Raw genomic sequence first — 26,883 nt, 5'->3', positions numbered from 1 at the left:
GGCAAATATCTTTTCAAATAGTTTAGTTTTCACTTTATATACTTCCTTTCCTCAATCAGTAGGTTGTGGTATTCTATATTGTTGCAAACAAATGTCTATTCCTACTTTACAGCATTAACCACATGGACAAAGGTCAGCTAAAAAAATAAGCTGTTAGCTTTTACAAAAAAAAAACAACTTTGTTTAACTTTGGAAATTTTAAAATGAAACCAAAGGGATACTTTATAAATGCTTTAGTTACTTATTTTAATTTCTTACAAAACTAGCCATTTTTCATGTTCCTTTTAAAGTTGTTGTTATCCTCTTTAAAATTCTGCAATGTCTTTAATTAAATACTCCCTTAGCTTGTGGGGATGTAGAGCATTTTTGAAAACAGAGAGTTTGCTTGCTGGCAGATTTTTCCAAGCTCTCTTTTTCAATAATTGTTTACATCATTCTGTTTCTGACAGAGTGGATTGTAGCTAAGGATGATCTAATTGGACTTTCACTGAATACTGGATGTTTTCCAATCTCAGAAAATAAAAGATATTGTCAGTCAATGCATGGTACTTTTGTACTTATTGTGACTTCAGGCAGCATAGTGCAATTACATGCATTAAAAATAATTTCTCTATATTTTTACCACCAGATAAAATCATTAAGGTGCTTTATAAATATAATAGTAAACCTATGTGTTTTTATTCTGTTAATTTAATACATAATAGTTTTCTATTAAGACATTAATAACTCTAAGGTAGCATTGCCTTTTATAAGCTCTCAAGTGAAGTTAAATATTCTTGACCATTATGGTATTTGTGGTGCTGGCCATGATTGGTTCTCGGGATTTTTGAAATCTAGATCATACCAAGTTAAACAATTAGGCATTATCTCTTCATCCTGGCTTTCTAGTTGTGGAGTACTGCAGGGTTCTCCCTTGTCTCCTATCTACTTGAAAGCAATGGTCTTTCTACTTTTATTTATGCTGATGACATCACTATTTACGTTGTTCCACTTTCCAAAGCTCTTTTTGATATCATCAACAAAATCAGATTAGGTATCACATTAACTGAATCTTAGGCTTCTAATTTTAAATTGAAACTTAAAAAATCCTTATCATCCGACTATTCTCAAAGATTTTACAATTGCTAATATAACATATTCTTTCATATCCTCAATGAAATTCTATGGTCTATGCCCTGATCGTGACTGAATAGATATGGATGGAATGTAAATGTTTAGGGGCTTCGATGTTAGCTTCAGAACTATTAGTACAAGAAGAGCGCTAGGCAGACTTCTACGGTCTGTGCCCTGAGAATGGCAAGGACACATCAAACTCAGGTACACATATAAAGTATTGCATACCATGGGCAGACTGGATGGACCGTACAGGTCATTATCTGCCATCATTTACTATGTTACCAAGTTAAAATCTTAGGAGTTACAATTGATCAGTTTTTATCCTTTGAAAGTCAAGTCTCAAATGTTGTCTCTAGTTTCTTCTATATGCGATGGAAACTAAAGAGATTGTGATCATTTTTCACAAGACCAGTTACCGTACCTTAATCCAATCTCTTGTTCTAACAAACATTGACTATTGTAATTCCATCTATGCTGGAATTAAATGTGGCCTTCTTAAAAAAAAAAAACTACAAACTGTTCAATGTGGCTTACAATATATACATAAAATTAGATGGGCAGCCGTGTTTCGAACTGTTCAAAACACGGCTGCCCATCTAATTTGTAAATCACCACGCTTTGCTAAAGCTACCCCACTCCTTCATAATCTACACTGGTTACCTATAAAGAACAGAATTTTGTTCAAGCTATGTGTATTGGTCCATCAAATTTTATTTGGTATGTCACTATCCTATACAAATGAACTCATTGATTTTCCTTCATGCAATGCTTCCGTATTATCCAGAGTATTTCTCATTTTACATTTCCCCAGTTGCAGAAATGTATCTTGCAAAACAATCTACATTGCTAACTTTTCTTATCAATGCACCAAAATCTGGAATTCTCTTCCTAATCAAATTAAATATACTAGTGATTATGGGTTATTTCATTATTTATTGAAAACTTACTTGTTTAGTTCAATCTTCAACAATGTTAGAACTCAGTGCTGAATATTATTTAGTTCCTTATATTTCACTTCTTCCTGACGCCCCAATGAATTTGCCCCATCACTTCCTATATATTATTTTTATGATGGATTTTTTAAATGTAAACCTAATTTATTTCTTTTCTTTTATGTACATATTGTAAGCCACATTGAACCTGAGTTTTACTTGGGCTAATGTAGGATAGAAATGCCATAAATAAATAAGACCCAGGGTCTCTCTTCTATTCAGAAATAAGATATGAAATGTAGGCACAACTCCTGTCTTCATTTTACTCAAAAGTCCATTAATCTACAACAATTTGAGTTAGGTTATGATTTTCAAATATTCCACTTGATATTCAAAGTAATTTAACTGGGGAGGAGAGGATCCTGCCCAGTTAAATTGCTTAAGTGGTGATATTCAGTGGCACTTAACCAAAAGAGTGATGCTGAATATCATCACACACAATCCAGCATTTTCAGCCTTCCTGGTGCACCCTCCCATCCCCCACCCCCAATCCTGACCTCCTCTCTACCATCCCTGAAGTGCAAAAGGGCCCACCCTCAGAGTCCAAAAAAAATGCCACTGAAAATTCTAACTGAAACAGTAAAACTTCAAAATCAGCAAAAACAAACCTTGGGCAAAGTCCAATATGACTGAACTAATAAGCAATATGAAATGGGAAAGCAGACCAGGTGAGGGCAAGGTGACCAATTATAATGCATAAAACCAAACAGGAGCTTGTGAACCAAATGAGCTGCAGTTGGATCACCAACATAGGAGCTGACTGTGTGGGTGCTGTGGGTGCTTCAGCACCTCCAATATTGAGGAAATTCCTTGCATGTGTCCAGGGAGGGGTTATTTCTACTGGGCTTAGCACCCCCAATAATTTTGAAAAGTTGGCTCCTATGATCACCAATGTCTGCATTTCTACACCTGGTGCCCAACCCTTCTGCTTTGCAAAAAGGTTAAACTGAGTGATCCAATGTCCAGGAAGAGAAGGTAGGTTGAGAACTTACGAGTCTACACAAATTAAAGAAAATGCTTCCATTCCGACATAAAAGCTTTCCATGTATTAGGCAACAAAAAATTCCTTAGCAATGTTCCAAAGGTCCAGTGCATTGGTCCATTACTCATCCAGCATTGCTGTAGGAGCCTTGTCTGTGCCAGTGCCAGTTACTGAGATCACTGAAAGCGAGAGAGAGCATCAGCAATCTCATTAAATATGCCAGGCACTAGTCTAGCAGAAAAAGTGACATTCAAATGCAAGTAACGAAGCACAATCAGTCATAGCAGCTCGATCAATAACAAACAATGAGTGGACCACCTATTAACAGCCTGCACTGCAGCCACGTTGTCTGAAAGCAAAATCATCCTCCTGTTCAACAACCTGTCACCTCAAATCATAGTGGCTACTGACACAGGAAACAGCTCTAAAAAGGCCACATTAGAGCACCAACCTCTCTCCACCATATAGACCAAGGCTGAGCACACCAAGCTCCACCAAAAAAGGCACCAAAGCCACACCCATCTGACACATCATTAAAGAGCTGCAAATCCACATTAGATTTTGCCAGCTGCTGCCAAACTTGGACCCCCATTAAAGTCACCTAAAAAGATAGACCAAAAGTGCAAGTCCTTCTGGATGCCGTGAGTGAAACAAAGAAATGTTTCCTTGCCAAACCCCAGGAAACCATTGCCAAATGCCAGGAAAAGATCCTGCCCATCAGGATGATATGGGCAGCAAAATTAAAAATGCCCCACCAAAGACTATGTCTCTCATAAATGTTATTTCTTCCATCCCAGAGCCCACTGATTGAATCATGCAAAGCTGCCACCTTGGTAGCATGCAACTAGGATTCCATGTGAATGGAACCCAACTCAATTCCCCAGAAAGACCAAAGAATTAGTAGGCCTGTTAGACTTTTCTTCTGTCAAAGGAATGCCTAAAGCATTAGCAACACATCAAAAGCCACCACCAATTAAGTACACTGCACCCCCTGAGCCAGCCCCCCCCCCCCCAAAAAAAAAATCATCCAAACATTGCATGATTGCAGCACAACTCAACACCTGTTCCATCACCCAATGAACAAAGGTGGAAAAAAACTTCAAAGTAAACACAAGAAACTGCACACCCTAATGGTATATATTTGTCAAATAAATTTTCCCTTCAAACCAAAAAACTAGTAACCGAAAAGAATCAAGATGCATAGGCAACAATCAGAAGACAGTCTCCTGATTGTTGCCTGTGCACCCTGATTCTTTTCAGTTACTAGGTTTTTGGTTTGAAGGGAAATTTTATTTGACAAATGTATGCCATTAGGGTGTGCATACATTCAGTCTCTATATCTGCTGTGGCCACGAGGACACTAGAGCTCAATACATGAAAAACATCAATTGCCTGACAAAAGGACAAGTAGTGGATCAAACAAAGAATGGGGTCAATAAAAGAATTCATACTCTGAACCATGGGAAAGGACAAATAATGGATCAGCTGAAATGTTCCAGGAGTCTTCTTAGGAACAGCCCCTAAAGAGGAACCCACAAAATCCTCTAAAGGAGGATCCTGAAAAGGACCAGCAATATGCCAGAGCAGTAACTCCTTGGCCAACTCGCAGTAACTCCTTGGCCAACTTGCACCACCATGGGATGTGCCACCACCAAAGCAGTGTTACAGCACCTATGAGTCAAAGGAGGGTTGACAAAAGGAATAACAAATCCTACCACAAAACCTTTCCACAATAGCTGACCATTCAATACATTCACACAAGGAGTGACATGGACTGCACATACTACAGCAGGACAGGTTTATCCACTCCTACCCTAGCTGAGATAATATTTAACCATCTCTCTGATCTCATGTGCAACTTTCTTTAAATTAGTCACTGTACTTTCAAACTCTTCTTACTTTCTTACCTATCTATATGTTCCATCTTTGCTTATACCCTTCACTGACAATTAACTACTACTACTACTATTTAGCATTTCTATAGCGCTACAAGGCGTACGCAGTGCTGCACAAACATTGTAAGTAGTATACTATGACAAACTTTGTATTGTTATTTGAATATTTTTTACAATTTCCTTCCTAAGGAGAGGAAGTCAGTGCAGAGCAGCCAAGCGTTATGCATGGCTGCTCTGTGCATGCCAAAGACTGCTTCATACACGCAGACAAGCTGTATGTACAATAGCCATCTACAACCTTAAATAAATTGCCATCTGCAACCTTAGAAAAGCACAAGTCCAGGTGAAAAGGTCCAAGTGCTCGTCAGAGATGACTTTTTTTATTTTGAGTATGGGTGAAGGATGTGCAAGTGTTAGGTGCCTTCGCTACACCTCCGTCCCTGTGACCGGCAGTTGAGGATGTCCAAAATGTAGATGTTTTTATGAGAAGGATGTCCATGCCTTTGCTATGCCTCTGACACCCCCTTTATTTATTTGGATTTGAATTGGCCACCTCTGGATTGTAAGACCAGTGCTCTAACCACTAGGCCACTCCTCCACTCCACACCCTTGATATTTGGCTGTCCCTCTGGGGGGGGGGGGGGAGTTCAGGACATCCAAAATATTTGAAAGAAGGACGTCCACGCCTTCGCTATGCCTCCACTGACACACACACACACCTCCCCCTCCAGGACCTGCATACTGCTGCGATAGACCTGAGTATGATATTTGAGGCTGGCAAAAAATGTTTTTAAAGTTGTTTTTTTCAGAGTGGGAGGGGGTTAATCACCACTGGGGGAGTCAACGGAGGTCATTCCTGATTCCATCCGGTGGTCATCTGGTCAGTTCGGGCACCTTTTTGAGGCTTGGTCGTAAGAAAAATGGACCAAGTCACCAAGTGCTCATCAGGGATGCCCTTCTTTTTTCCATTATCGCTTGAGGATGCCCATCTGTTAGGCATGCCCCAGTCCCGCCTTCACTACGCCTGCCACATGCCCCCGGGAACTTTGGTCGTCCCTGCGATGGGAAGCAGTTGGGGACGCCCAAAATCGACTTTTGGTTATGCTGATTTGGGAGACCCTGAGAAGGACGCCCATCTCCAGATTTGTGTCGAAAGATGGGCGCCCTTCTCTTTTGAAAATAAGCCTGATAGGCATCTAGGTACTTTTGTGCCTAGGCTACCTGTTATAAAATTATCCCCTTAAGATCTTCATAGATGTAGGTATGTGTTTGGAGCTATGTGTGTGAGGGGCTGTGCTCTTATTGGTGCTGGATATCTGGGTGGATGAGGTTATGCGTGTTTGTTGGGATGTGGATATAGGAGTTGTGTGGTTATGGGATTGTGGCAGGGTTATGAAGGAATGTGTGGTGTGGAAAGGAGAATTGGAAGGTAGGGTTATGAGTGAGTGTGTGTCATGTGTATATATTATATGTAGTTAGCAGGTTCATGGGAATGTAAGGTGAGTTGGTGCATGGCTATGTCAGTGTGTGGGTGCATGGGGTTTTAACATTTGGAGTATATATGTGGATGTAAATGTGTATTTATTGGTGGGGCAAGTGGAACTTGGGAGAAATCCAGTTCATAAAATTAGAAAATCAAAAGTACCCATACAATTTTTTAATTATTATTGCTGACTCTTAACAATTTTGGATTTTGAGGGACAAACAAACGTATTTTCAAAAATGTTTATAAGAAAAATAATCACATTACCTGAATGTCCGATTGGTATTTCATAAACTTGTACGACAAACTAATTTATATCCTTCTATTCCACATGAAGGTGCCAAAAAGTTTCAATTTGGCTTCCTGCCTCAGTCCCAGGCTTAGAGCTTCACACTTACCAGTGTGTTTTTTTAATTCTTTTTTTTTTTTTGCTGTGTGCCTTCTTTCCACCTGCAGCCTTTCTCCTGCAGCTTTTGTTTCATCCTTGATTAATATCACCTGGCTCCTGCTACTGCAGTTGCTGTGGTTGCTAAGCAGCAGACTTTCACCCTTGGTGTTAAAAACACAACCACTAATATGCACAACGCATTCTGTCTTTGCTTTTGGAACCTTCTATCTTCCTCTTAGTCGTTTTTGTCACTACTAGTAGCAATAATTTTACTCTGTAGACCTCCCTTCCTATTTATATGCATATCCCAGTATTTGAGAATGCAAGCAATTAGCTATAAAAGAGGTTTTGATAAATTAATCAGCTTACTCAATTGTCATTAATGAATGTGCATGTGGGTGCATAGTTACCTGCATGAAAGCTGCACCTGTATGGTAGTATGCCAAAATAGGCCAACATGAATTAATCCAGTCAATTTATTATGAACAATCTGTTTTGTTAAATGAAATTACAATCTGTGCACTGGTTGAACAACGTGATGTATTCTATAAAGGCATATAAATGTAAATAATTGCTGAAAATACCTACTGATTTATTCAATTGCAAAGGTTTTCATTCAGGTATATAAACATTTTTTTTCAATTCCAAGTCATTACTGACATAATAACCATTACTAACTCAATTATAGCACCAGCCATCCATTGTAGTATTTTCTGTTCCATCCTTTGGAAGCTCATTATTCATACTGTTCATATGAATAGAAAAATGGAAGGGAAATCATTTAATTAATTAATTGATGACATTTATGTCCCACGTGTTCCTGTACAATTCGAGTTCAGTGTGGCAAACAGGTACAGAGGAATCAAAACAAATATAATATAACAAATAATTGATAAACATTGCTATTCAAGAAGAAGAAAGATGATTGAGAACCACAGATGCACAACCCCAGAAATAGTAGGACAGACAATAGGTTCAAAGGTGAGGTAATAATCTATAAGAACCCCTAGTATTCTGAGAAAGGTATCCAGGGGATATGAAGTGCGGTCAATGGTAAAACTACTATAAGAATGATGATCAAATGGATTTGTTATAACTAGGAATTTAGCTTTCTCCCAATTTAATTTTGTCTTAAATTCCGAAGCCCAGGACTGCACTGAATCCAGGCCAAGTTTAATTTTATTAAGGATCTCATGAATGCCACTCTTAAAAGGGATATAAATAGTGACATTGCATAAATAAAAGTATGAAAGCCTAAGGATTCAAGCCTCTGTGCTAACAGAATCAGAGACAAAGGAGAACCCTGTAGCACACCACAAGCAGGAGACCAAGATAGGAGTAAGGAAAGTGGGGGCTGAAGGGACAACATTGGCCCTGGAGCCTGAGAGCAGCAGGCAATGGTTTTCAGACCCAATACTCTTAGGATGCTGGACTAATACTACTTGAGAGATGGCTTGCTGACTCCTGTGCTAAATCAAAGTTCCTTTTAATGATATATGAGACGGGAACTTCTTCTCGTCCTCTAAACATTTTGGTTCTGCCTATCACTTCAGGAACTATAGACCTTCATGGTACTACTATTACTACTATTTAGCATTTTTATAGCGCAACAAACCTTCATCCAGAGTCGAGGAATAGCCTAATGGATAGTATAATGGGCTGAGACCCAAGAAACCAGGTACAAATCCCACTTTGATTTTATATATATATTTTTTTAATTGTGAGCCCTCCAGGGACAGAAAAATACCTACTCTACCTGAATGTATATAAAACCTAAAAGCGAAGATGGCGTCTGAATAGGACGTGTGTGAAACAGCTCCTCACTCAATTCCCTCTTGCTGTTTTTTTTTTTCCTTAAAAAATACATTTCCATGCCCAAGAGACGGGGCAAACAGAGGGCTTACCCTGCTCCCTCTGCAAGACAGGAATTGGGACCGATGGACCGTTTCACTGTTCCCAGAGTAGAATTGACTGGGCAACAACCCTTGCTGCAGGAGGGATCGATGAGAGGAGAACTGACCTACCTGCCTGAGGGAGAGACCACTCTGAGCCCAGAGCAGGGTTGCCAGGTGGAAAATTTTTTTCCAGCCCGATCGAGCCCAAAAAACAGCCCAAAACCCGCCCAAACACAAACCCCGCCCCTGACACCCCCACCCCCGCGTCATCACGACCGCCCCCGCCGTCATCAACCCCGCCCCCGCCGTCACTGGCCCCGCCTTCCACGTCACCGGCCCCGCCTCCCCGTCATCGGCCCCGCCTCCCACGTCATCGGCCCCGCCTCCCCGTCATCGGCCCCGCCTCCCCGTCATCGGCCCCGCCTCCTACGTCATCGGCCCCGCCTCCCACATCACTAACCCCGCCCAAAACGTCATTAACCCCACCCAAAAACGTCACTAACCCCGCCCCCCCGCGGCCGAAAAAACCGCACTGAAGGCCAAAAACAGCCCAAAAAACCGCAACCCGCCGCGGGCAAAAATTTCCCGCGGCGGGTCGCGGAAAACCGCCCAATTGGGCGGTAAAACCGCCCACCTGGCAACACTGGCCCAGAGGAACGGAGTCCTCCTTCAATGCCGGCAATGCTGGCAGACCAGAGCCCTGGATTGACTAGACCCGATGAGGAGATGTCTGATCTGGGAGCAGGGGCAGACTCTGCTAGCAGAACGCCGAGTGCAGCAGTGCTGGTGGTTACTGCTGAGAATACCGAAGGAGTAGCAGTTGAATCACAGGAGAGCAAGACTGGCTCTGGGAAAGGAGCTCAGGAAGAGGTAACATTGAAATTATTTCCTAAAAAACCGGAGAAAATAACCCTAGAAAAAAATTGGGATGCTTTGGAATGTTTAGAAGATTCTTTAACCCAGAAACTATCTCCAATAGTTAAAGTTACTCAATCAAATCAAGCTAAAATAGCAGACTTGGAAAAACAGTTGGAACAATCTAAAACTTTTGAACAAACAATTATACTTGAAACAAATCAAATTAAAGAGAGTCAAATAACTTTAATAAAAGAAAATGTATACTTACAGAGGAAAATAGAAACTTTAGAAAATTTACAAAGGATGAAAACATTGAGATTTATCAATTTTCCTAAAGTTCCAGCAGTGGCTCCTTTAATAACATTCAAAAGATATCTTTCTGAAGTATTAAAAATTACTGAACAATTGTTTCCACCTGTAGCAAGGATTTATTATTTGGCTCCCTATGTTAAGAAACCAAGTGAGCGCATAATACCATCTATGGAAACCCCATTTGAGGAGCTAAATTTGAATTTAGGTTGGAGTACAACCTGCTACATTAATTATAGACTTTGTTCTACAGTCGGATCGGGACTGGATCTTGAAAACTTTCTTTAAACATAGACATGAAGTCTTTCTGAATTGCAAAGTCAAAGTATTTCCTGATATTGCTAGACAAACTCAGAAAAGACGTCAGTCTTTTTTGAAACTTCGTGATCGTGTATTGTCACAGGGGGGAATTTTCTGGCTTAATTTTCCTTGTAAATGTGTTGTTAAATTTCAATCTATTAAATATGTTTTCTTTGAGAGTGATCAGTTAGCAAAATTCCTGGACTCCAGACAAGAACCAGCCGTAAACTCTCTGGTGCTTTCTCCATTAGTATCTACTCCGTGATAGGATAAGTGGGAACATGTTCTACTCATTTTTTACTATGTTAACCAATTTTTGAATTGTGCCTTGCCTATAATTGTGGACTTTAGCAGTAATTATCATTTAATAGATTTTCTTTATAAAATATTTTCTTGTATGGTATGATAATACTCCTTTTCTGTACAAGTGTATCTTGTAAAATTCATTAAAATTACAAATAAAAAAAAAAAAACCTAAAAGCATGAAGGCTGTTGAAGCAGTGTACACTAAGGTACAGTAGGCATTTTTCTGTTCCTAGAGAGCTCACAATAATAATAATAATAATAATAAAAATGCAAACAGCTCAAGTGGGACTTGAACATTGAGTCTCTGGAGCTTAATTCACTGCTCTAACCATTAAACTACTCACCTACATTGAACAAACAGCTATATGGTCATTTTGTAACATGTATGTTACTATGCTGCCACAAAGATGTCTGTGTCTCTTGTTTTGCCCATGAGAATTGGATGTTCATATGTGACGTACAGACTTGGACATCATATTCTGGGTCGGATGTTCTTTCTAAAATGCCATCCTATATTATAATTGGTCTTTCTTGCTTTCCGTAGGATAAAGGCAAAGAGGAAAAGCAGGAGAAACCAATCTGTGTCCTACAGTTCAATTTAGCACCTATCAACATCCTGTTTATAGCAGATTCATCAGAAGGACAATACTGATTGTCATCTATGTCCCTGCAGTGCTACAAGAATAATCAAAATTGCCTCCAATGAGAGAATGACATTGAAAATTGGAATTGAAGAAAATAAAAAGACTAAGGTATAATGGTAAGATTATAAAGCAGATCAAAATGAGGCAGACTGGATGGACCGTGCAGGTCTTTTTCTGCCGTCATCTACTATGTTACTACATGTTACTATGTAAAATTAAGTAAAGAAACAATTATAGAAGGATGAGGAGGTGGTAAAAAGGATAAATTAAACAGAAGGAAAGGCAGTAAAAAAGATGATAATAAATAAATAGCAGACTGAAAGAAATTACATGAAAAGGAATACGGTAGGTTAAGAAATAAGGAGGTATGGTCACAAGGAGAGGATAGAACTGGATTAATAAATCAACAGGTAAAAGAGAAAAACGGAAAAGAAATTTAGGTAACCTCATCATTTTAAAAATTTAAACATCTAGAGAAACAGAAGCAGAAAACCGGGAGGGCACCACAACAATGGTTTTATTTAACCTTCTAACAATAGTTTTGCTAGTGTCTATCCTTTTTATCACTGAACACAGTACATACGTAGCATATAAACAGATCTTCTCCCTCCATAATTCAGTGTCTACAGAGGAAAAGGAAGGCTAGTTATTAGGAAAGAATATTCAACAGTAATATGCTTTTTTATGTGTAATTTCAAAATCAGATACTAGAACAGTTCTGTACTCGTACAATACTTTTGAACAGGAAGGGCATAGAAAGATTGTTCAAAATTGCTTAAAACAATCATTTTTTTATTTTTATTTTTTTCTGTCTGTTCTCGTTGAAAAGGAGATTTAGTTTTTCAGCAAGTAGAGGAAAATTGATATTAACACACACAGACAGCAATCTCTCTATATAAAACGCACCTCCAAAGTTCTAATGAAGCCGGAAGCCAGAAGCCGGAAGTAGTGTGTAGTTGTGTAGATCGCTGTTTGCTCATGAGTGTCTGCCCCGCCCTCGCGTCACAACGTCACATCGAGGGCGGAGCAATGACACTCACCGAATCGCATTGCTCACCCTACGCACGTCACACGCAACAACTGACCAACCACAAGTGGGAGGGCGGGCGCACAGCGGCAAATCGATGGGGCAGTGGAGACAGGAGATTCGCCGGGTGCCTGGAAGGGAGGGGCATGGCCCAGGGAGAGAAGAGCATCGGTGGGGGCAAGGGAAAACGGAGAATCGCTGGGTGGCTTGAGGGGGGCAGGGGAGAGAGGACAATCGGTGGGTGGCTGGAGGGGGGGGCAGGGGACGGAGGACAATCGCTGGGTGGCTGGAGGGGGGAGCCGGGGAGAGAGGAGAATCACTGGGTGGCTGGAGGGGGAGCAGGGGACAGAGGAGACTCACTGGGTGGCGGGAGGGGGGCAGGGGAGAGAACAGCATTGCTGGGTGGATACGGGGCGGGGCAAGAAAAAAGGATAATCGCTGGGTGGCTGCAGGGGGGGGGGGCAGGGGACAGAGCAGACACACTCCCACCCAGCAGTCTCACTCTGTCACAAACACATTCACTCTCTCTCTCACACACACTCTCAAACATACACAGTCCGACAAAAACCTTGCTAGTGCCCGTTTCATTTGTGTCAGAAACGGGCCTCATTTACTAGTATTATATATTACTTAAATTAAACACCAGCAGCAATATGCTTGCAAAAAAAAAAAAAAACATGCATAAGCATGAAGGAAGCAACTGTCTGTAGCCCCCTTCTTGCATTCAGCCTTGCCAAACAAGGGTTACATAAAGGATTTCTGGGTTCTTCAGGAAAAGACTTGACTGCCAATTTTCTGCATTTGTATGGGGAAAGAGGGGCTATGCAGTTTATGTCAGGGTTTTAAAATGTTTTAATAAACTACTAACATCTCACATGTCTATCGATACCAGGGGTATGAATGTGCAGGGGTTGGGATGTTTTGTTGGGCATTTCAACATTTATGGAACTATGATTTGGGAGCAGAATAGCAGGATGCACATTAAGTGGGATTCTATGAAGGCTTTAGTCAGTTGTGCAACTTGACCATCGCTCCCATTTTTCCGCACCAAAAAAGGAGGTGTGGATAGGGTGGAGAGTGGGTGGAACAGGAGCATTACTATGCTTTTGGTATGGAAAATGTATTCTGCAATTGGTGTGAATCCTGATGCTGACAAAGATCTGAGCAGATTTTGTGCCTACTATAAGCACCGCCCAAGTCTGTCTTCATTTGTGATTCAGAAAGTGTGTTGGTGTGATCTACTGTGTTTCTGGTGATATTTTGCAATTTTGGTGTGTGCTTAGACCCTACCTTACTCCCAACTCACCTGCATTCTGCCCTTGCTACTCCTGTCCAATCTCTTCTTACCTATTCTGCTCCACTTCTGTCCATCGATCCCTTCCCAATGACCTGCTGTCCCTTACTCCCACCCTTGGACCCCTCCCTAACCATAACTTTTCCGCACTGAATACATATGTTATAATATGGCGCTTAATTGGAGGGTGGCCAGACACAAAAATATTGCCCACTCACACACCCAACTTTTTGGTGCTAAAATCATCAGAATAGGGGGCACATTTGCATGTTCAGCTATATTCCGTGCCTAATTATGGAATATGATTCGGCATGCCTTTTCTCACTTTCTGTAGTGTTATCTTTCACAGTTTTTTTTATTATTATTACATTGTATAGACACAGGTGTTTCTTACCCTGATCTCTGCTTCTGCAGAGCTGCCAAGGGGGTCCCAGTTTTTGAGAGGGAGATTTTAGTACATGCCCCTAGCCCTGCCCCACTTTGCATTGGCTCCACCCACTCTACATGGCTCCACCCCCTGACACACCTCAAACCCGCAGCTATTTCAGAAAATATTTTACTTAATAGCCTAATAACCTTTTCACTTAGCTTTCAGAGGTCAAAACCTCCTGCCTCAGGTCAGTATAATGCTGTTATGGTATCCTCTCCTGACCTGAGGAAGGAAGTGTTGGTCTCTGAAAGCTAATCAAAAATGTTTTTAAATCAGTGAAGGTATCACCTTATTTTCTATTTTGTGTTATTTGCATTTATTAAACTTTATTAACACAGCTAACACATTAATTTATCCTAAATTAAAAATAAAATTATTTTTTTACCTTACTTTTTCTAATTGTGTAGCTCCCAGTCTCTTGATTCTGCTTTCATTCATCTTTCTCTTGCCAGGGTTTCCTGTCCATTCATCACCTATGGCTTTTAATTTTTTCCTCACCCTTGTTCTCGACATGCCCCTTCCTCTTATTCGCCAGTCTTTCACTGCTCTGTCCTCTCCCCCTTTCCATCCAGCAGCTCCCCTCTTTCTCTCCCCAACTTTCCAGTGTCTCCCCTCTTTCTTTCTGCATCCTTCCATCCAGTGTCTCCTTTTTCTCCCTACCCTTCCATCCAGCGTCTTCCCTCTTTCTCTTCCCATCCTTCCACCCATTTACCCTCTCTCCTGATCCTTCCATCTCGTGTGTGTGTGTGTGTGTGTCTCTCTCTCCCTCCTCCTTCTATCCAGTGTCTCTCTACCTCTCTACCCTTTTCTGTTCAGTGTCCCCTCTCTCTCTCTCTCTACATCCTTTCACTAGCTCCCCTTTCTCTCTGTATCCTTTCATCCACCTCCCCTCTTTCTCTCCCTATCCTTCTATCGTGTCTTCCCTCTTTCTCTACTATCCTTCCACCCAGCGTCTTTCTCTCCCCATCTTTCCATCCGTTTCCCCTCTTTCTCTCCCCATCCTTCCGTTTTCCCTCTTTCTCTCCTTATCCTTCCATCCGTCTACCCCCTCTCCCAATCCTTCCATGCAGTGCCTCTCTCTCTCTATCCCCTTCTTTCCATCCAGTGTCTCTCTCTATATCTTTTTCCATTCATCATGTCCCCCCTCTTTCTCCCCATCCTTCAATGTCTCTCCTGTTTCTCTCCCTACCCTTCCTTCCAGCGTCTTCCCTCTTTCTGCTGTCAACCAGGATCCCCCCCTTTCTCCGCATCGTCTGCAGCTTCTCTCTTTCTCCAGCCCTTCTCCATTTCCCCTCCTTCTCTTTCCATCTTCCCACTCTCTCCATTCTACCTGCCTCCCGCTCCCCCTTCCACCTGATAATCATTTCCTGGCCACTACTGCTCCTCCTGTTGAGCAGCAGTGGCCACAACAACAACAAAAAAAGAGCTAACAAAAATTTTTTTTAAGCAAGCTCAGGGCCACAGCAGCCTTCAATCATGGGCTGTTGGTGCTGCAGCCACTCCTCTCTCTGTCCCCGAACTGGAGCAGGAAGTCGATGTCAACTTCCTACTCTTCCAGTGGCAGAGAGAGGAGAAAGGAATGGCTGCAGAGCTGACAGCCCATGCTTGAAGGCTGCTGCGGCCCAGCGCTTGCTTTTTAAATTTTTTTGTTAGCTCTTTTTTTTTTCTCGTGGCCGCTGCTGCTGAAGAGGAGAAGCAGCAGTGGCCAGGAAATTAATACCGGGTGGAAGGGGAAGCTGCCAACGCAGTATCTCAGCGGGAGACTTTCCTACTTTGGTGAGAGTGTGGAAGATGACCTGCCAAAGCGGGAGTCTCCTGCTGAATGCGGGAGACTTGGCAGGTCTGCTTCTGTAGGATAGTTCCCCCTTTTTAGACAACCTTTAACTGCAGCTGTTTCCTGCAATGAGGGTAAATTTCTTGGTTCAATTGTATTGGCTTTTTCAATTGAGCTGTCAGCTTAAGGGTGGAGCATCCCAAGCTTATATGAGTGATGTGCACCAGACACCCTGTTCCATTTGTAGCCTCACTGGCTGAAGGTGGTCTGAGGGCAATGTGGGTTCTGTCTATAGCTCCCAGGACCGACAGAAAACATGTCACCTCATAGAAGGTAGTCATGGTCCTCTGTTGGTCAACCTCACACATGAGAAATCTGATGCACTGAGAATCCCTCCTCATAAAACTGTGTAGGAATTGTGCAATACTCTGTGAGGTGGGTGCCTGGCTGATATCTACAGCATCTAACAGAGGGGTTTGATAAGTTCCTGTTGCTAGAAGGCCAGGGCTGTGGTCATCTTGATATGGGCTCTATATCTTCTTGTAGCTACTCACAGAGATGCTGCGTTGTGTTGTACTCAGTCCTGCATTCACCTCCCTGTGGCCTTATGTTGACTCTGGCTCTCCAGCAGCAAGACTAAATGTAACAAGGAGTTAAGAAAGATTAGAAAAAAAAGAAAAAATGCTTATCTAGGGGTCTCGTAGGGGTTCTGGAGGTAGTGGTTGTGGGTGGAAGAAAAATTGGAGTGGCAGCGCATCAACATCATGATTTTGGGGCTCTGGGGCTCTTCAGAGCCGATTTGGGGTCCGTTTTTGTGGGACTGACAATGTCGGGGCTTGGGGGGAGGAGAGACGCTGTAAGAAGTAGCGCCACTGTTTTTGGGCGCTATTGCCGTTTCCCAGGCGCAGGGGAAGAAGCGCTGAGGCCGGTGAGAGGAAGGTGACCGGGTTTTGAAGGGGAGGCGGCGTTGGGTCATTTTCGGCGCTGATTTGGGGCCGTTGGAAGGAGTGCAGCCAGTGCCATGAGGACGTTGGGAGAGAGAGAAGCATGAAGGGGCGCCGGGAGGAGCAAGCGCTGATGCGGGAGACGTTTCAGGAGACAGGAGGCGTATGCATGAGGCGGCGCGCCTCATGCACATATCGGGAACGCGCGTAGTTACGAGTAGGCCGAAGCCGGGGCCTAAATTTTGGGCCGGTTTCGGAGCTTTCTTGTTTTTGCTCCCGATTTTGAACACGGACGTCGAGGACCGGAACGGAGGGAAGTTGAAACGTGAGAAGAAAATCAGGAATCAGGTAAGGGGGTTTTTGTCTTAAAATTTAAATTAGGTTAATTTTAAATTATGAAAATGCGGTTTTCGATTTTTAATAAATCAGGGGTTTAATGGATTTGGACGGGGTTTTCTGTTTAGTGTTCGGGGAATTTTTTAGTATTTTTGTGGTGATTTAGTTTTTCAATTTTGAATTTTTAAATAGGGGTTTTGGACGAGCGTGGGTTTAACAGGGATAGGAAAGTGTTAAATTGCTAAATTTGATGAGGCAGGTTAAGGAAGTATTTATTGAATTTTTGGAATGGTTTTTATTGAATTTGGGATTTTTGGAAGGGGTTTAGGAGGAATAATGGCGGGCGGACGTTAAATTGTGGGATATTTAAATTCTAAAAATACAGTTTAGTAGGGAATGGGAAGTTTAGTGGGCATAGTATGTTTGGGGTGATTTAACATAAATTTATTGTTGTTTTTAAATAATTTAGGAATTTCTCATAGATTCCTATGGGGTTTTCCTATTTAAAATGGAGATTAAGTTGTGCTGCTCAACATTCCGCTTGTCAGCAGACAGCTGCGGAATGTTGAGCAGGACTTAGGATTGGCTGCTCGTGTTTGGAACCCCAAGCCGAAGGGTCCGTTTCCTGGGAAACGGCTTGGCTGGCAGTTGGTCAGAGTGGTTTTGACCTTCAGAGAGTGAGGAAGCGCTGTGGTGTTGTGAGTGAGGAAGAGTGATTTTGGGTGAAAAGAGGAGAACAAATAATTTTAGGGTAATAGAATTATCAAGGGTAATTAGGAAGTATTTAGGTTTGATTAAAATTTAGAGTGAAGAGGGTTTCCTTAAGTTTTTTTTAGTTTGAATGTCCTGGGTGATTGAGAGTGAAAGTTAGGTTAGATAAGGTGAGGGGGGAGGTTAGGTGGCTGTGTTAAGTAATTTTTTTAGGTTGGGTTATGGGATTTTAGGTGTGAGTAAAGGAAAGAATCTTGAAAGGCTGTATGAGTGCAGGGAAGATGAAGGAGTGGAATGTTGAGAAGTAAGGCTGGCAGTGGAATGTTGAGCTGTGCTGCTCTGCTGCAAGTGATCAGACACTCTGTTTAGCCTAGGGCGTATTTAAAAAAAAGCCTAGAATTGAAATAGAAGGGTGTTTAGGTTAATTTTTGTTTTACTTTAGCTAGCGAGCCCCAGTTTATTGTTATAACTCCCCATAAATAGAATATTATTTAACTTTTAAAATAGGAAGGCAGGGTTTTGCTCCCGTTTTATTTGTTAAGTGGGAGGTGTAGCTCGAAGACGTCACGGAGGGAAGAGTGAACATCGGAAGAATTGTTGGGCCCCACCACAAGAAAGATCCAGTGGACAAGTTCGGCGACAGCTAAGTACTATTGTAGAAACAAAAAGAGTTAAAGAAAACAATTAACAGAAACAGTCAAAGATTACACTTACCTTAAGTCTCCCGGGAGTGAAGATCCTTGTGATACCTGAAAAAGAAAAGAATAGCAAAGAATCAAATTCTTAATAGGGGTGGGTTGTTGATTTAATGGGTTTATCTTAAAACTATGCATTTCCTGGTTCAAAAAGGGATAGGTTCAAAATAATTATACTTATCTGATTTGTTCTAGTCTACGATGATAAAGTTGTGAAACCTGTAAAGAAAAGTAAAGGTTAAAAGGTTAAACTTGGGTAAATGTGTTGGTTCAGTTAAGAAAACTGGTAATAGAAATTATAGTTTAATTATTGCAGCAATTATTGCTTATTTTCATTCTCTGAAACTGTTGGTGTTATTTAATAAATCTAAAATTATTTATTCTTCCAAGCTAGTCTGGTTTCTCTCAAAATCAGGAGTAATCCAATTTTTAGTTTTTTTTTCCCCTTCGCTTCAAGGGAGTAAAGGGCGTGGTTAGTGACCTGTGCAGCTTTCTGACACTCAGTGGTGTGGAAGCTGGTAGTTGGCCATGACTAGTTACATCAGACTTCCAGCAAAGCACTGCTAACTGAGCGTGAGCATAGCTGATTACATAAATAGCAAGGTTGTCTGAATTTCCCATGTTGCAAGTTTGTTTGCTATAGCACAGAGGTCCAGGATTTGCACAAACCCTTACAGTTGTAGGCAAGGGGGCATTCAGGTAAAGGTCAGGATCCCATCAGGCCCAGAACTGTATCCTATAAGTGAGGGGGTCAGACAAATGCACAGCATAACCAAAGCCAGATAAGACCAGTAACAGAGCTTCCATGTTACCCTGTTTCCGGAGGGAGATTTGTGGTCAGTCCTGGATTTTTGCCAACCTCAATCTGATACATTATAAGATCGGCAGTGCTGATCCCAATCATCTTAATGGAGGCATGGCATAAAAATGTGCTGTAGTCTGTGTAGCACTTCATTTCCATAACAGGGTGGCCAGAGATGTTGGATATCTAGCTTATGCAGTGCTATAGGTCTCTCATAGTCAGACGTTGGAGCTTTGCCTATACCAGAAGCCTAATGGTTAGTGCAGTAGCCTAGGGGAAACTAGGTTTGATTCCCACCTGCAACTGCTGCTCTGATCACCTAACCCTGTGCTGCTTAAGTTTTAGAAAAGCTAAGATTAAGTCCCCTAGGGATAAAGAGGATGCTTTTATAAAAGAATGTCTAGAAACTTTGTACCTTGTACCGCAGAATAATCTCATTGAGAGTGTGTGTTTAGGTAAAAACAGACAATTGGATCTGTCTTCTGGGTGTGGCCAGTAGGGTACAATTTTATGTTGAGCATCATTGTTCTGTTCTCAAGCTGGATTCTGTGTAACTGGCCCAGTTGATCTGTATTATTATATGCCTTGTAACATTTGTTGGTATTCACAGAGACTGTTGTCTTCTAGCAATGCATGTTCTATTCAATGTTATTGTAGAAGGCCAATAAAGAGTTCACTACCTTTTACTCAATGTCCACTCTATCATATTCTGGGAATATGCTATAGAAGGGTGTATATCCATTGTGATCAGGTTTTGTGGCTCTTAGATGACATGGTTTCGCAGTAGCCCTATGGGCTATGTGGCATTAGTGCATGCTAATGACTATTAGTGTGTGGTAGGTTTGTACCTGAGACAATGGAGGGTTTGAGTGACTTGATCAAGATCACAAGGAGCTACAGTGTGATTTTAACTGGGCTTTCCCAGTTCTTAGTCCACTGGTCAATATTCAGCTGGTGGTGATCAGAGGTTTATTAAATGCTCACTGATGCCTGCTAATTTAGACCTAGATGTTTGGTGTTCTACCCTATTCTGACACTGACACTGAATATCTAGGTCTTTGATGACACCTGGAAGCTATTGAAATATGGCCAATATTCAGTGCCACACCCAATTAACTAACCAGGCAAAGCTAGGACTGCTGTTTATGTAGTCAAACTTGCCCAGTTACTTATGCAAAATATAAACAGTAACCGGAATACAAAAGACAAAACCACTGTGGGGAAAACCAGTTATAAATATCCAGCTCAATCTAACTCAATATTATATTTAGAAAGTAGAACGTCCTTACTATTTCTACTTATTTTGTCTTATCGTGCTGCATGAGAAAAAGACCACTGTCACACACAGTAAGAGGAAAATGCAATCCTTAACATTTTATTTTTAGTGAAAGGGGGAATTCTCAGAGATACAACTCACCCATGTTAAGTGCTGTGCCTTTACCATTCAGTGGCTTTAGTTTAAGCATTGTGAAATGCGAAATGATTCATTGTTTTTAGGAGTAGCTGTATATGGAGAACAAATAAGAACAAAGTAGCTGGAGAAGTGTTACATTACATTATAGACTATTTTCTGGCAAGCTACACTGAACTACTTTTACATTGTTTCATTAGCAGTTTCTATGTGCAGTTTTAAACATGTTGATGGGAAACGAGTGATAATCACCTGTGAAGACAGTGATTTAGTTATTTATATTTTTGAAGTCTCAATAGTTAAGTTAAGATAATCTTTTTAGGTTATTTGTATAGCTCGTTATTGCTGTAACTTTTGTCTTGTATTGCTGCATGTTTGCAAAGAATTACATTGAGAAAAGCTTTTAGCGGCACAGGAAGTGCTTAAAAAATTAGCGGGGATACTCAGTGATCGAGAAGCTTGTGCACACATTAGGGTGATAATCCTACTTTGTAGCAGATATCCCTGCATGGGTGAGTTATATCTCTGAGAATTACCCCTTTTGCTAAAAATATTTTAAGGATTACATTTTCCTCTTACTGTGATAGTAGTTTTTTTTTTTCTTTTGTAGCACGATAAGACAAAATAAGTAGAATTAGTAAGGAAGTTCTACTTTCTAAATATAATATAATATTGAGTTAGATTGATCTGGATATTCATAACTGGTTTTCCCCACACTTTTTTGTCTTTTGTACTCCGATTATTGTTTATATTTTGCTATTTTATTACCGGTAGGTTTTATTTGGGGGGGGGGGGGGGGGGGCGGTGATTCTTTATATACTTTGTTTGGAGGGGGGATTCTTATATACAGTTAGTTTTGCAGGCACTGGCACCGGATATTGCCAGTGCCTGCATAACTCCTGGCTACACCCCAACTCTGTGCCTGGACAGGCCCGTACTAACCAACAAATCACACGACAGTCACAGTGAATATTAGGAGGCACTACCTGATTAACAGATGTTGAATATCTGTTACCAACCTGCTCAGTGCACTTTAACCAGACAGGAGCTTGAATATTGACCTAGTAAGAATCTTCTAATTGGTCAAATTAAATGTCAGTTGATGTGGTTGCTATGGTAATATTTTATACTACAATGGATATCCTATAAGTAGTAAAAAGAGGGTGGGGGCTCTATATGCTCCTCTTAGTCTATAACATTCACACCTCTGGTACACCTCTATCTCTCGCCAAATTATTCATACTCTATTCTCCTACCCAAGCTCTGCATTCCTCTTTCCAACATCGTCTTGTGATCCCTTCCTTTCAAAATATTTGCTTTGAGCATGTCTGTTCAAGAATTTTCAGTGTAATTGGCCTGTCTCTTTGGATTGCCCTTCTCTCTACTACATCTAGAACCCTCACTGGAAAAGTTTAAAGGTACCCTCAAAATCTGCTTATTTCAGAATGAATTTCATTCTTGGCCCTCTATTTTCACTTATGTGTCACAGTGTGAGCAGGCAGGAACGCCTCAATTACCAGCACCTAATTACTTTACTTTTATCTCATTTGTCCTATTTTAATTATAGTTATCATTTCTCCTCTATGCTTTATAATTTATTTTTCATTTTAATCTATTTTATATTTTAAAATGTAACTTGCTCTGAAAAGTCCCTTGAGGGTGGTCAATAAAAAACTTGAAAACTGCAAAGACAAGGGTATTCAGGAGCCATGGCGGTTGAAGCTGAAGCAGTGATACTTGCTGTATGTCCCATTGGCCACTACCACTACTGAGTTTCAGCCTTACATCTTCAGTCCCTACTCTATCTTTCCAGAGCAATGTTGTTTGTCCTAAGTGAAAAGGTAAATTTGTTGCCTATAATTAGTATGGTTTAATTTAAGATTTTAATGTATGTAGATGATTTCAAACATTTTAGCATTTTTAACTTGAATACATTGTTCACATGGGCATAGTTTAACAGTTTCATTTGGGGGGCAAAGGGTGGGGCTTGCCTCTCTCCCCCCCCCCCTGCCGCCACCACTGCCACAGCACTGGAGTCTTCCAGTGGCACCCGGTATCACCCTCCCCTGTCTTCCAATCCCCCGAGCCGCTGGCAACCTCTACAAAAGCAGCACGTATGCCCTGGAGGCCCTTCTCTCTCCTACAGCTTCCTGCCTGCATGGGAACAGGAAGTTGAAGGAGAAAGAAAGGCTTCTAGGGGCAGGTCTAAAGCAGCGTGCATGTTGCTTTCTCAAAGAGGCTGCCGGCGACTCGGGAATTAGAGGATAGTGTGGCAGTTCATTTGGGGGGGCACTGCCCCCCTCACCCCTCAAACTACGCCGATGATTGTTCACCTCTGATTGTGATGGAGCATGGTTATTTGATAACAACACTTGGCTGCCCCCCTCACCCCTCAAACTACGCCGATGATTGTTCACCTCTGATTGTGATGGAGCATGGTTATTTGATAACAACACTTGGCCAGAGCTATGCAGAGCACACAGCTCAGACCAACAAGGATAAACCTGTAACAATCAGACTCTAAAAGAGCACTGAATATTTGTGTTTCTGAATAATATGGTTAGAAACATTCTGTAAGCATCCAGTTTCACATTTTCTTTTCCTTGTGCCTTTAATCTCAGTGCTCTATCAATCTTACTGTATATGGAATATGCTACAACACTGAGAAGTCAGCTTAACGATAATTTGCACTTCAATTTTTTTGTTTAAGAGTATAGCATAATGTTGTTTTCCAAATCAGTAAATGGTTAAATTGAGCATTACAGTGTTCTGATGTGCCTCCTAATTATGTCATTATGCAAAATTTGCATATGTATCCCATTGTGCACAACTAATGGGTCATTCTTTATGTAAATTATACTGTTCTGATTAGATGGGAGGATCTACATGCTATATAATAAAGAAGTAATTGGCCAAATAACCCTGGTTACCTTACCATAATCATATTAGCTTCCTAGCCAACAGCTGAGCTAGTGCATGATATACAGAAGATTTAAAACAGATACCTGCCATTACTTTCCATTATTCCTCATCTTTAAACTATTAACACAGTTCTTTCTCTCTACCAGATATGCTCAGCCATAGACAGATTATTTTAATAATTAATAGCTGAATTATCTTAGGTCTTTCTCCTTAGCTATTTTATGGTGCTTTATATTGGTGTTATTAGCGATTATATTATAATGAATACCACTGTGATTTTTCTCTCTTCCCAAAAAAGCATACCTATTTTTCAATGTTATTTATGCATGCAATTGATTAGAATAATGGCATATACAGATGTGTATATGTATATTACATTATGCATGAGCGTGTATACGCCAAACTTGCACCTATACACTATTCTATAAATACACATTTCATTGATAGTGTGCAGTTTGAGGGTGTGTGTACATATAGGAGGCATCTGGGCAGGACACAAAGTTATACGTGTAACATGAAATTGTATATATTTTGAATACATCACCAAAACTTAGCCAAACACCCTTACATCAGCTCCATGGCTGGCATAAGTGCTTACACCTAAGTTATATGCATTTATCTCCCTTCTTATGCTAGTATTCTATAAAGAAAGTAGATACCTACCATCCTTTATAGAATGGGCTTTTATCTGGCTCCAGCATGGCCAGCCTAAGCACTTGCAGGGCCCTGTGGAGACCAGTTTGGTGGGGACCCCTGCTCCACTCCTGCCCCCACAGTTTATCATCTCCCCCTGTCTCTCAATCCCCTGTCTACCTTAAAATCTGTTTCTCTCCATCTTTAGATGTTGCCAGCAGTGGCAGTGTTTGACATAGGCTGCCTCTGGCTTGTTCTGGAGCCTTCTCTCTGACCTGTTCTGTGCTAACTCACAAAGAAATCCTGACTGCACATCGCATTGAAATTAATGCAAATGAAGTGATTTGCTATTCTGCAGCATGCAAAAAAAAAAAAAAGGTTTTTGACACACAATTACTCTGGGAACATTTTCACCAGCTCTGAGGCAGTACAGAAGCGTTGGTTAAGATGAATGGATGTCTACCGTAACCTCCTTTCTCCCTCCAACCCAACCACCCTGCTCCGGATACATTGCATCAGTACCCCCTGTTGGTCTTGTGCCCCCTCCACTCTCCAATGACCAAAACGACCATGAATCATTATTACAGATTTGCACATAAGTGCTAGTTGGGCACTAACCCCTGGATTCTACAACATGATCAAAATTGCGCACATAAATCCAGTTGTATTCTGGATTTGTGCGTGCAATTTAATTACTTAAGCCAATCAGCTCCAATAATTGCCACTTAACAAGCAATTATTGACACTAATTGACATTAATTAGAATTTACATGCACAACTTGCTTGTCTTTTTGCTTGTCATTTGCTTTGAAGACGCGCTTCTTTTGTCCTTATGACAACAGCTCATGACTCTCATTTTCCATACTTGACATTGTGTCTCTCTCCATCTTTAGGAGTTGCCAGCAGTGGCAGTGTTTGGCATAGACTTCCTCTGTCTTGTTCTGGAGCCTTTTCCCTGACCTGTTCTGTGCATAAGAAAACACTGCGTCAGAGAGGCCATATGTGGATACTCAAGGGCCTATGCAAGCCACCATGCATTTTTTATAGCTGCTGACTGCTGCGTTGCTGACCCAGAGGAAAGGAGGTAAGGCTTGAACACCTTAAGGTGGAGGAAAAGAGATAAGGAAAGAATAGAGAAGCTGGAGACAAAGTGCCAAAGCAATACTGCCTCCTAAATTGTATCACCTTAGGCAGCTGCCTAGTCCACCCACATTGAATGGGAGGAGACAGGATTGTGGAGGCTACTTGATAGAAGATGAGCTAGGACTATCTGAGATGATGGTGAGGACATATGAGTAAAGCAGATGACAGAATGGGGATGGAGATAATATATGTATGACAAATAGTGATGCAGCGCATAGGAGCAGAAAGATGGGGAGTTGGGTTCGGGGAGAAAGCAAGACTGTGAGGATCAGACTGTGTCAGTAGTTTCTAGTGTCATAGTCAGACAGCAAATTTTCGGTGGGCCAATGTGTAGAATAGGTGGGCACAAGGCATTTTTGTACTGCCCCCTGTTCCCCCATTACACACTTCCTCCCCACTCGCCTGCCTCCACCACTCCTCCACTTCTCCCCTCCCCTGCTCACCCACTCAGCTTAAAAATGAAGGGGTCAATATTCAAAGCAATTTAACCAGTCAGAAACAGTTTCTGACCATGTAAATCATTTGTTCAGGGCTACCTGCTGATATTAAGCACACTTAACTGGTTACTACCCCTGAATTTCACCACAGATCACTAAAGAGAAAGCTAGCTATTTTGTAGGCAGTGTGGGGGTGGAGCTGGCACGTATGCAGTTAAGTGACGATATTCAGCACTTAACTGCCTAAGTTTGGCAGTTCAACCGGACCACTGGAAAGTGATCCCTATCTTTATTTTGTGTTGTTTATATGGTTAAGTGCTGAATATTACACTTAACTATATAAGAGATAGCTAGCCACATAAACCTGGATATTCAATGCTGGTGCTCAGACATGGCTCAACTTTGAATATCTGGAAATAATGCCAGTGGCAGCTAAAACAACGCTCACTGCTGTTGGCTGAATATCGACTCTGAAATACCTTAGCTGGTGAGCATTGTTTTAGCTGCCACTGGAATTATTTAGCTGGTGAGCTCCAAGCTCTGCCAGCTGAGGACATCTTCAGCCCACCACAAATCCCCTCAGACAACCATGACAGTGAGCTTCACTGCTCCCAGCTGCCCATGCCTCACATATACTCAGTTGTTATGCATGAATCGAGCACGAATGAGAAATGAACGTGTGGGATGACAGAATCAGCAGCTCTCTGCTGCTGACTGTTGTGGTTGTCTAAGAATCATGGTGGGCTGAGGTCTTCAGCCTGCAGGGTTTCGGGGTTCCCTGCCAGCTACACCAACAGTGAAGTGCTACTAGGTAGGCTTGAGCTGAAAAGAGCTGGACCTAGGCCCATCCCACCCAGGGGCGTATCTGCGTGGGGCCACAGGGGCCTGAGTCCCCGCAGATTTCGCCCTGGACCCCCTACCGCCGTCGACCCCCCTACCGCCGTCAACCCTCCCCTGCCGTCACCTACCCCTGCCAAGGTCTGCTTCCTCTTGCCTGCCGGTGCCTTTTACTTCAGCTGGCGGGGGACCCCAATCCCCGCCAGCCCAGCCGAGGTCTTGTTTAAGTTTTCTTCCTCGTGCTGTGCTGTTAAAAGCTGCATCCCTTCCCTTTCAGTTTCGGATGGAGTCTGACGTCGCAGTACGTTGAAGTCCTGCA

General features: G+C 41.7%; 1 long non-coding RNA gene across 1 annotated transcript; it reads right to left on the bottom strand.

Annotated features, from left to right (window-relative positions):
* Positions 1 to 2,043: 2,043 nt before the first annotated feature.
* On the bottom strand, positions 2,044 to 25,888 carry LOC115460327. The gene is made up of 3 exons (XR_003940462.1): positions 25,877 to 25,888; positions 9,594 to 9,598; positions 2,044 to 2,119 (listed from the first exon to the last, which is right to left on the bottom strand). It is a non-coding gene; the product is annotated as an uncharacterized LOC115460327 (long non-coding RNA).
* Between the last annotated feature and the right edge of the window lie 995 nt (positions 25,889 to 26,883).

This window comes from Microcaecilia unicolor, chromosome 1 (assembly GCF_901765095.1).
Source record: "Microcaecilia unicolor chromosome 1, aMicUni1.1, whole genome shotgun sequence".
In the NCBI taxonomy this organism is placed as follows: domain Eukaryota; kingdom Metazoa; phylum Chordata; class Amphibia; order Gymnophiona; family Siphonopidae; genus Microcaecilia; species Microcaecilia unicolor.
This window is presented reverse-complemented; position numbering and strand designations above follow the sequence as displayed.